The sequence below is a fragment of the Parus major genome, chromosome 8 (genome assembly GCF_001522545.3).
Source record: "Parus major isolate Abel chromosome 8, Parus_major1.1, whole genome shotgun sequence".
NCBI lineage: Eukaryota > Metazoa > Chordata > Aves > Passeriformes > Paridae > Parus > Parus major.
In genome coordinates, this window is record NC_031777.1 from 26,656,343 (window position 1) to 26,663,990 (window position 7,648).

Genomic DNA, 7,648 nt, shown 5'->3' on the forward strand with positions numbered 1-7,648 from the left:
TCTAATAAGTGATTTCCACGAAATAACCATCATTTTATAGCCAAGAAAACAGATTTTTAAAGTTTCATTGCATTATTACAAAAAAACAACCACAAAACCTTGTTATTATGTACCTACAGACAGGACAAAGCTTAACTGCCCTGAAAAGCAGTAATGAAAACAAAGCCTAAAGCCAGAACTAGCAGACAAAAATTTTAGGTTCACTTTTCAGTTTTTTTCGCAGTCATAGTCAACATAAAGAAATCAATTTCTCAATGCTCCAGCTTTTCCAGCTGCCAAGTGTCAGCAGGGATTCTCCCCTGTGCCACAGCACTCTGTACCACTCACAAGTGTTTGCAGAGCACTGCAACGCTCAGGTGGAGGCAAGGTGAGAGAAATACATCAAATACCCATAAAAACACAGCATTTCTCTGCTCTGATGTACTGTGCCCATCAATTTGTGAGAGAAGCTATGAATCCTGAAGTCATGACCTGACAGTCCCTCCACCTGCCAGACAATTGATTAAACCAGCTTTTACTTTCACACCAGGATGTCAAACCCTTTTTTTCTTTTAATGAAGTCCTAAAAGAGGGATATTCTGTTACCTAGAACTGAAACACAAAGGTAAGAATTCAAAGCCATTCAAATAACTCAAAGCTACCACTCTGCACTTAACTAAGAACAAGGTATTGAATGTTTAAAAACAATGCTCACATTTTCATACCTGGAACCTATTTGCTCTTTATAAACTGATATTCCAGACAATTAAAGCAAGCTTGGTCTCCTCTTGTGACTATGTCAGTACTGCTAAGACTCAAAAAATGGTGTCATGTATGGGATACATGACACTTTAAACATAATACATACACATATATAAAACTTACACATTTTTTATATAGATATATAAAATATACACATATAGATAAAACATTATGTTTCTTATCTGGCAATAAGAAAACCCACTGTGATTTCCTGCATGTACTGACAAACAGATATTTACTTGTATTGTCACAGTTTTTAACTGTTTTAAGTCCTAAAGAGATACAGAATTTCATCCACAGATAAAATTTTAAGTCCAGTAACAGAATCATTTTTGCTAATGTTCTGATAAGAGAACATAAGTTTGTTGTGAGATACACAGATGTTTTGCTTTGTTCTTTCTTCAGAGAAAAGAAGCTTTAAAATTTCTACTATGGACTACCTTACACAAACAAATGCAGTCTTGTCACAAGAAAAAATGCTAGTATTTTGTCATGCTAATATAAAAGAATTATTCCAATCCAGTACTAAAGGAAAATAAATCCTCCTTTACAGACTCCACCTGACGCTGATCTGGACTCTTATCCCATCACAGAGATGCCCTAAGAAAAAACAAATTTATTTAGTGAACTTTCTCAAAGAAGGTTTTAGACACTGACCATAACTGAGAGTTGCACAAGGACACCATCAAGGATGCATGCTTACACTAAACCCTTAGTAGCTGTAAAGGATTACAACAAATTATAACCACAAAAACCCTATGGCTCCACCTTCCCTCTGACCCCCATCTCTCACAACCAAAAATTGTGTAAGATGGGAATTAAGAACACAACATGAATTTGAAAAATAAAAATAAATTCAGCAGAGCTGAGAATTGACTCAAGAGTTTCTGAAAAGATGGGTTGTACTCTCTCCCTGATTTCCAGGGTGATGGTGTGTTGTTACCAGGCAATACTCCCCTGATGTACTTGTCTACTTTTTCAAAGATAAACATAGTCCTGAGCATCACAGCAAAACAAAACAACTGAGGCTCTGTAAAAATAGCACTTGAATTAAAACCTCCATTTGAAAATATAAAAATACATTAAAAAACCTCCTTCAAAAATTCAAGGAGCTTCTTTGCCCTTTTATACTGCTATTACCACAGTATTGAGTGAAATCTGAGGCAGAGATTCACTACAGCCACTTTTGGGAATGTGTTTTGGAGTCTGATGAGTTGTAGGTGAGGGAGAGGTTGTGGAAAGCACTGTTAGGAATGCCATTCATAAGGAACCAAGAAAACACTTATCTTCCAAGTGTTTTCACTATTGCCTGTGGATATATTTAAAAACTTACTCTATTAGTGTAACTACAAACAGCCAGACACGGAGTCAACACCACTATTCCTCCCAAGCCTCGAGTTTTCATAAGCACAAAACCCCATACATGTTCCTAAATAACCCAGAACAACTTGGTGTGATATCAGATAAACATTGTGCTTTAAAACAATAAAACCATGAATCACAAACGCTTAACATTTCAGTACTTAAAATTAAGTCAATACTTGTATCTCCCTTTGCCAAAACACCAGGAATTAATAGAGAAGTGCTGCAGAACCACTACATAAAGTATTTACTGTAACATTTTAGTGACCAAAGGTCAGACTCTGGAAAGGAAAATTAATTCAATAATGCTGCTAAACACTCATCTATACTTCTACTGATGTATAGTGAGACAGAAACCAGAACTCACATAGCAGCTGATTTTAACAGTGTATAATTACAAAATTGTGACTAACAAACATGAAAAAAATGTTTAAGTGCCTCTCAAGGTCGTTCTGCTGGGCATCAGAAAAGCCAGAACTGTTGTAAAGTGGTGGCAGGAAGATCAAGTGGCAAGAAACACTGGGAACATTGGCTTTTAAAATTAATTTTTAATTTGGCCTCTGAAACATATATGCTAAAGGCTATTCCTACAGCAGCACAAATACGTGTTTTTTTCAAAATAAAAGCTTACAAAAGAAACAGGCACTTCCTCTTTGCCCTCCTCATACAAAGAGCTACTGTTCCTTAATCCAAAAGCAATCCAAATGATTTGCTGGAATTAACTTCTAACACTGGCTAATTTGTTTTTATTCTCATTCTTCCTCAGTATTTCACTTCCTTATTAAACAGCTGCCACAGAATAGCACTGTAAACTGGGAAGATGACCAAAAAATGCTTCCAGAGGACATTATACCAGAGACACTTCCTGCCCAGCTGAGAACTTGGCTGTACAGAGCTGTCTCCCACCTTCACTGACCCTGCAGGCATCACCTTCACCAATGAATCAGTAATAACAGAGTGCTCCTCTCAATCCAGTAATTACTCTAACGATCACATTACATGATAATGACTTTGTGAGCTACTCAAAACAAAGCTTACATTTAAAATGAACCAGTTGCACCTCTCAGTATCACCCCTGCTTCCCTAACTTCATGTAGCATCTCTATTAGTCTGTGCTATATCAAGAATGAAACCCAGAGTGTTTTCTTACAAATGCTTTCAAGGAAGTGTTAATGGAATCAGAATATAGAAAGAGTTCCACACCAGGGCCACTCATTTTTGAAAACAGTGATGCTGAAAACCAGGAGTGCTAAAATACTAATTCCACTTGACATTCTAATGGCATCCAGCCAGGGACTCGATGCCAGAATCCACCACAGAGCTTTATTTGATTGCTTAATTGTTTTACAAGGCCAATTCGTAGACAAGCCACACTGTAAAACTTCCACATGAGAATGCAAGAAATACTCACTTTTGCAAAGCTCAAGACTACTTACAAGAGAGGAGACTGACTTTAAATGTGCAGAATTGTAGCGTGAAATCCATCTCCTTTGCTTGAAAGCTAAATACCTTCTTTGTCTTTAAATAAATACAGCTCCTTCCATTCAAAGATCAAAGAACTTCACAAGCCTAACGTCCATGGTTCTCCTAATAAAGCACACCCCATTATCCTCATTTTACACATTAAAAGCTAAACCAGAGGTTAAGTTACACACCCACCGTGACGCAGCACATCTGTGGCAGAACTGCTTTCAGTCCTGAGCTTTAATAATGAGGAGAGGTAGGGTTTGAACACCACAGTTCTGCAGCATGACTAGTGAGAATGTTCCTGGCACTGGCACTCACTACAGTTGCTGGCCTGTTTTTTTCACAAAATCCTTTCTCTTGCAATCAAACAGCACCTCAAAAGCAATCTTGGACAAGTTTTATTATAAACCTTACCTAGTAAAATCTGGCATGTACGAGCTTTTGATCCAGTTCAACTAAAAAAACATAAATCAAAAGAGCACATGCTGAAGGGGACAGGAATAGCCAGTGGGTAACATAATCTGTTCATCACAATTTAGCCAAAAGGTCATAGTAATGGCTCTCAGAAGCTGCTTTAAAAGCAAATTAAGATTGTTTTAGTAAAGGTTATACAAACCATTGATATATGTTTAATATCTTTACCTGCCCCACCCAACAATTTCAAGTTATTTGGTCACAATCCCCACATTCGTGTAGCCTCCTCCACCCCGTTCCTCTGAGACTCATTAAAGCCAGCAATTGTGGCACTTGTGGCAATTCATGGACACACTGACAGACGTTGTCATCACACTCATTTATAGTCTTGCCTTAAATTATAAGGATTTAGCAGCAGTTCATAAAGCAGCTTATCTGTCAGTCAGATGAAGAGATGAGTGTAGCATCCTTCACCCGCCTCCCAAGCACAGAATCACACCGTGACAGTCTGCACGCTGCCTGAGGAATAAACACAGAAACCCCGCATCCTGCCAAAATGCAAGATTTACTTCTGTCAGCAGACATAAACATAGAAGCTATGTCAAACACACAAAGCTACCTCTTGGAAAAGCAGGTGACCTCAGTCTATCAGTGTGGTTTGGTGCTACAAAGGGCAAAACTTCCAACCAGCTGTAAACCTCAAGCTGAACTTCCTGTGGTTTCAGGAAGACTGCACAAATGAACTGAAGCCCCCTTTGCATTTCCAAGTTTGTCTGGCCTTTTTCTTTTGATGAGTTAAGTGTGGTCATGATACCAGCATCAATGCCAAAGGCACACCACAGCTATTAACCTAAAACTGAGGCAATTGGGAAACACCAGCCTGCTGAAACTGAAGTTTTAACCTCATGAAATTGAAATTTATGCACATCTCTACTTCAAGCCTCATACAGAAAGCAAGCACAGGGAATATATAGGGCCAGCTCACAGCAGCTATCTTGCTTCTGAGCCAGTTACTCTAAATTCAGGCTTCTTAAACACTTGCAGACAGCCCTGAAGCCCAGCAGTCTGGACCACTGAAAGAGGATTCACTCTGATTTTTAAAATCTTATCTACAGAAAACATGTTTTAACTAGTATGATATGTATCTGGTTGCTGTGCTTCTCTCAAAGAAAACCACTAGACAAGCCTTTCTTTGATCCACATGAATGCTGAACAGATTCTAACATTATGTAATAGAGACCAAATAAGCATATGCAAACATAATGGATTCATTACTGATTAGGGAAAATGTAAAGTGTTTAATCATTCATAGACCTATTCTTATATGCATGCTAAAGTGTGCTCAGCCAAAAAAAACATGTCAATTCAAAGTACAGACCTGTTATACACATCTTGAAGAATGACTGAAGCATCCTTTTTATTTTCAAATTATAACATCTAATCCTAACTTTTGTTCATGAAGCATTAGACTGGAACATTTTACTCGGGGGAAAATCTCTAAGAATTGCTCTCCTGTGATTTATCTCCTCTTTATCTCCTGTTGCTGATATATAAAATCCAAAAATCTAACACACCACTTCCTCCCTACTGAAGAAAACTGGTATTATGAAGAGAAGGAGGAATACACACTCAAAGAGCTGTTAGAAAGAGAGATGATACTGAGAGGAAGAAAACCAGAAATAACATCTGAATTACCACAAGACAGCAGGGGGTACAATATGTTTCACCATAATGTGTATGACTACAATGAATAATATAGCTGCTTCTGCAATGGCTTTCTGTACAGCTTCATATGCCATAAGCTTCTGCTGAATGGAAAACTACTGATTAACCTGATTAATTACTGATTAACCACTTGAAGAATAGCTGTAGCTTATTAAATGTTATGTTAGATCACAGCTGACGAATTAAAAAAGCCAAGAACTGACCATATATCACTTTCCCCCTTTCATAAAATGTATGTCAAAAGGTGTTAAACTGTACTGCAGTGTTAGACAAATATGCACAGGCAACAATTCCAATCTCAGGACTTTTACAGATGTAACTCCTTCATTACAAAAATACTGTTTTGCATACACGTGCAGGAGTTGACAGATGCTCATATGCAAATGAATCCAATTACTAAATTGAGGCATGAATTTATATAAAGTTTTATGTAGCAAGACACCTCAATCCTTCTGAAATGCCTGCTCTGTGCAGTGATTTACCTACATTGAAATGTTTTGACTTCTCTCCTGTGGGTTAAAAAGAACACAAGTCAGAGCAAACAAGAACGTGAGTGGCAAAGGAAACTATTATAAAGCGTAAGTAAATTTGATCAGAAATACCAGATGAAATAATGGGGAGTGGGAGAATCCTCTGAGAGTTGTCAAAGTGCCATTTGTAACGGGAACAAGAGCAGGGAAAAAATTGCTTCTCTGAAGTTTACACTGACAGCTTCTCTTGAAATGTCACACTGACAAGCCAGACTGTCCCAGCTATAACTACATCCAACCCAAATGCCAACAAAAACTCTCATTCACTCTCCATCCTCCACAGGAAAGGCTGGAAACCAGTTCCCTGGCGCTTTGGTCTGGGCAGTTAAAGAGCGGCTCCGTCTCTGCGCGGCACACATGCCATCCCCGGATCACCTTACCCCACAAGCACACATCAGCAGCTTAGAGGAGCTCAGGATCTAACCCAGTTAACTCAGTGAGCAGGATCACCTATCTTTATTCCGCAGGGCTGGACGTCAATACGCCGAGGCTACGGATACGGATGATCCGTGCAAGTGTAGTTACGCACCAGATACGCCCATGGATTCTTCACAAATGTATTTATAGACACACACACACATGCATGCACAGAAAGGGAGCACTTTTCTGGCACAGAAAACCCTCAGGATACTCTTCATTGGAGCCTGAGAGGCTACACGAGGTTCCCTGGTTTTATTCATGAGCTTAAGCACCTGCTTTTGACCACTTCTTGAGACAGAGACTGCGCAAGGTGGCCCTTTGGTATCACACAGGGGAGCTTTCAGCTGTTCTCATCCCCACGAGTCCCATAGTCTGGACACTACTAATTAGCTCTTTTCTAACGAGGACTCTGTGAAGTTCTGGGAAAAAGACCAGGAGGAGGAGAAGACTTTACAGGACAGCACTGCAAGACTGTTCCGACAGCAAGGAGAGTACCATGAGTGTATCTGCTGGCTGAAGAGTTCAGAGCTCTGGAAGAGGATGGAAGAGAGAGAAAGGCAAACAAGGAGGAAGGAGAGAACCTGGGAAAGGCTGACATTCTCCAGCACTCCTATCTACTTCAGTTTTGTTTTAGAACACAGCCCTAAGTTATGAGTTAAAGCTCTGTTCCGAAAAACATTTGACCTCACTGCGTTTCTACTTCAAAACTTACGCTCAGCTTATCCAAATAAAACTGTACATAAAGTCATACCCACACTGCGCTTTCTTTAACATTGTGCAAACAGTTAAAAAAAATAGACAGCCCTTAGTCACCGGGATTATGCAAGAAGGCACAAGAGGGGGAGCGAAAAGCAGAGACCTACGGTAGCCACACATTCCTGGAATGCCAAGGAAAACCCTGGGTGCGCTTCACCTTGCAGCGATCGCAGGGAACGGGCTCGGGAGCGCGCGGGGCGGGCGGCAGGCGGGCGATGCGGGGGGATGAGGAG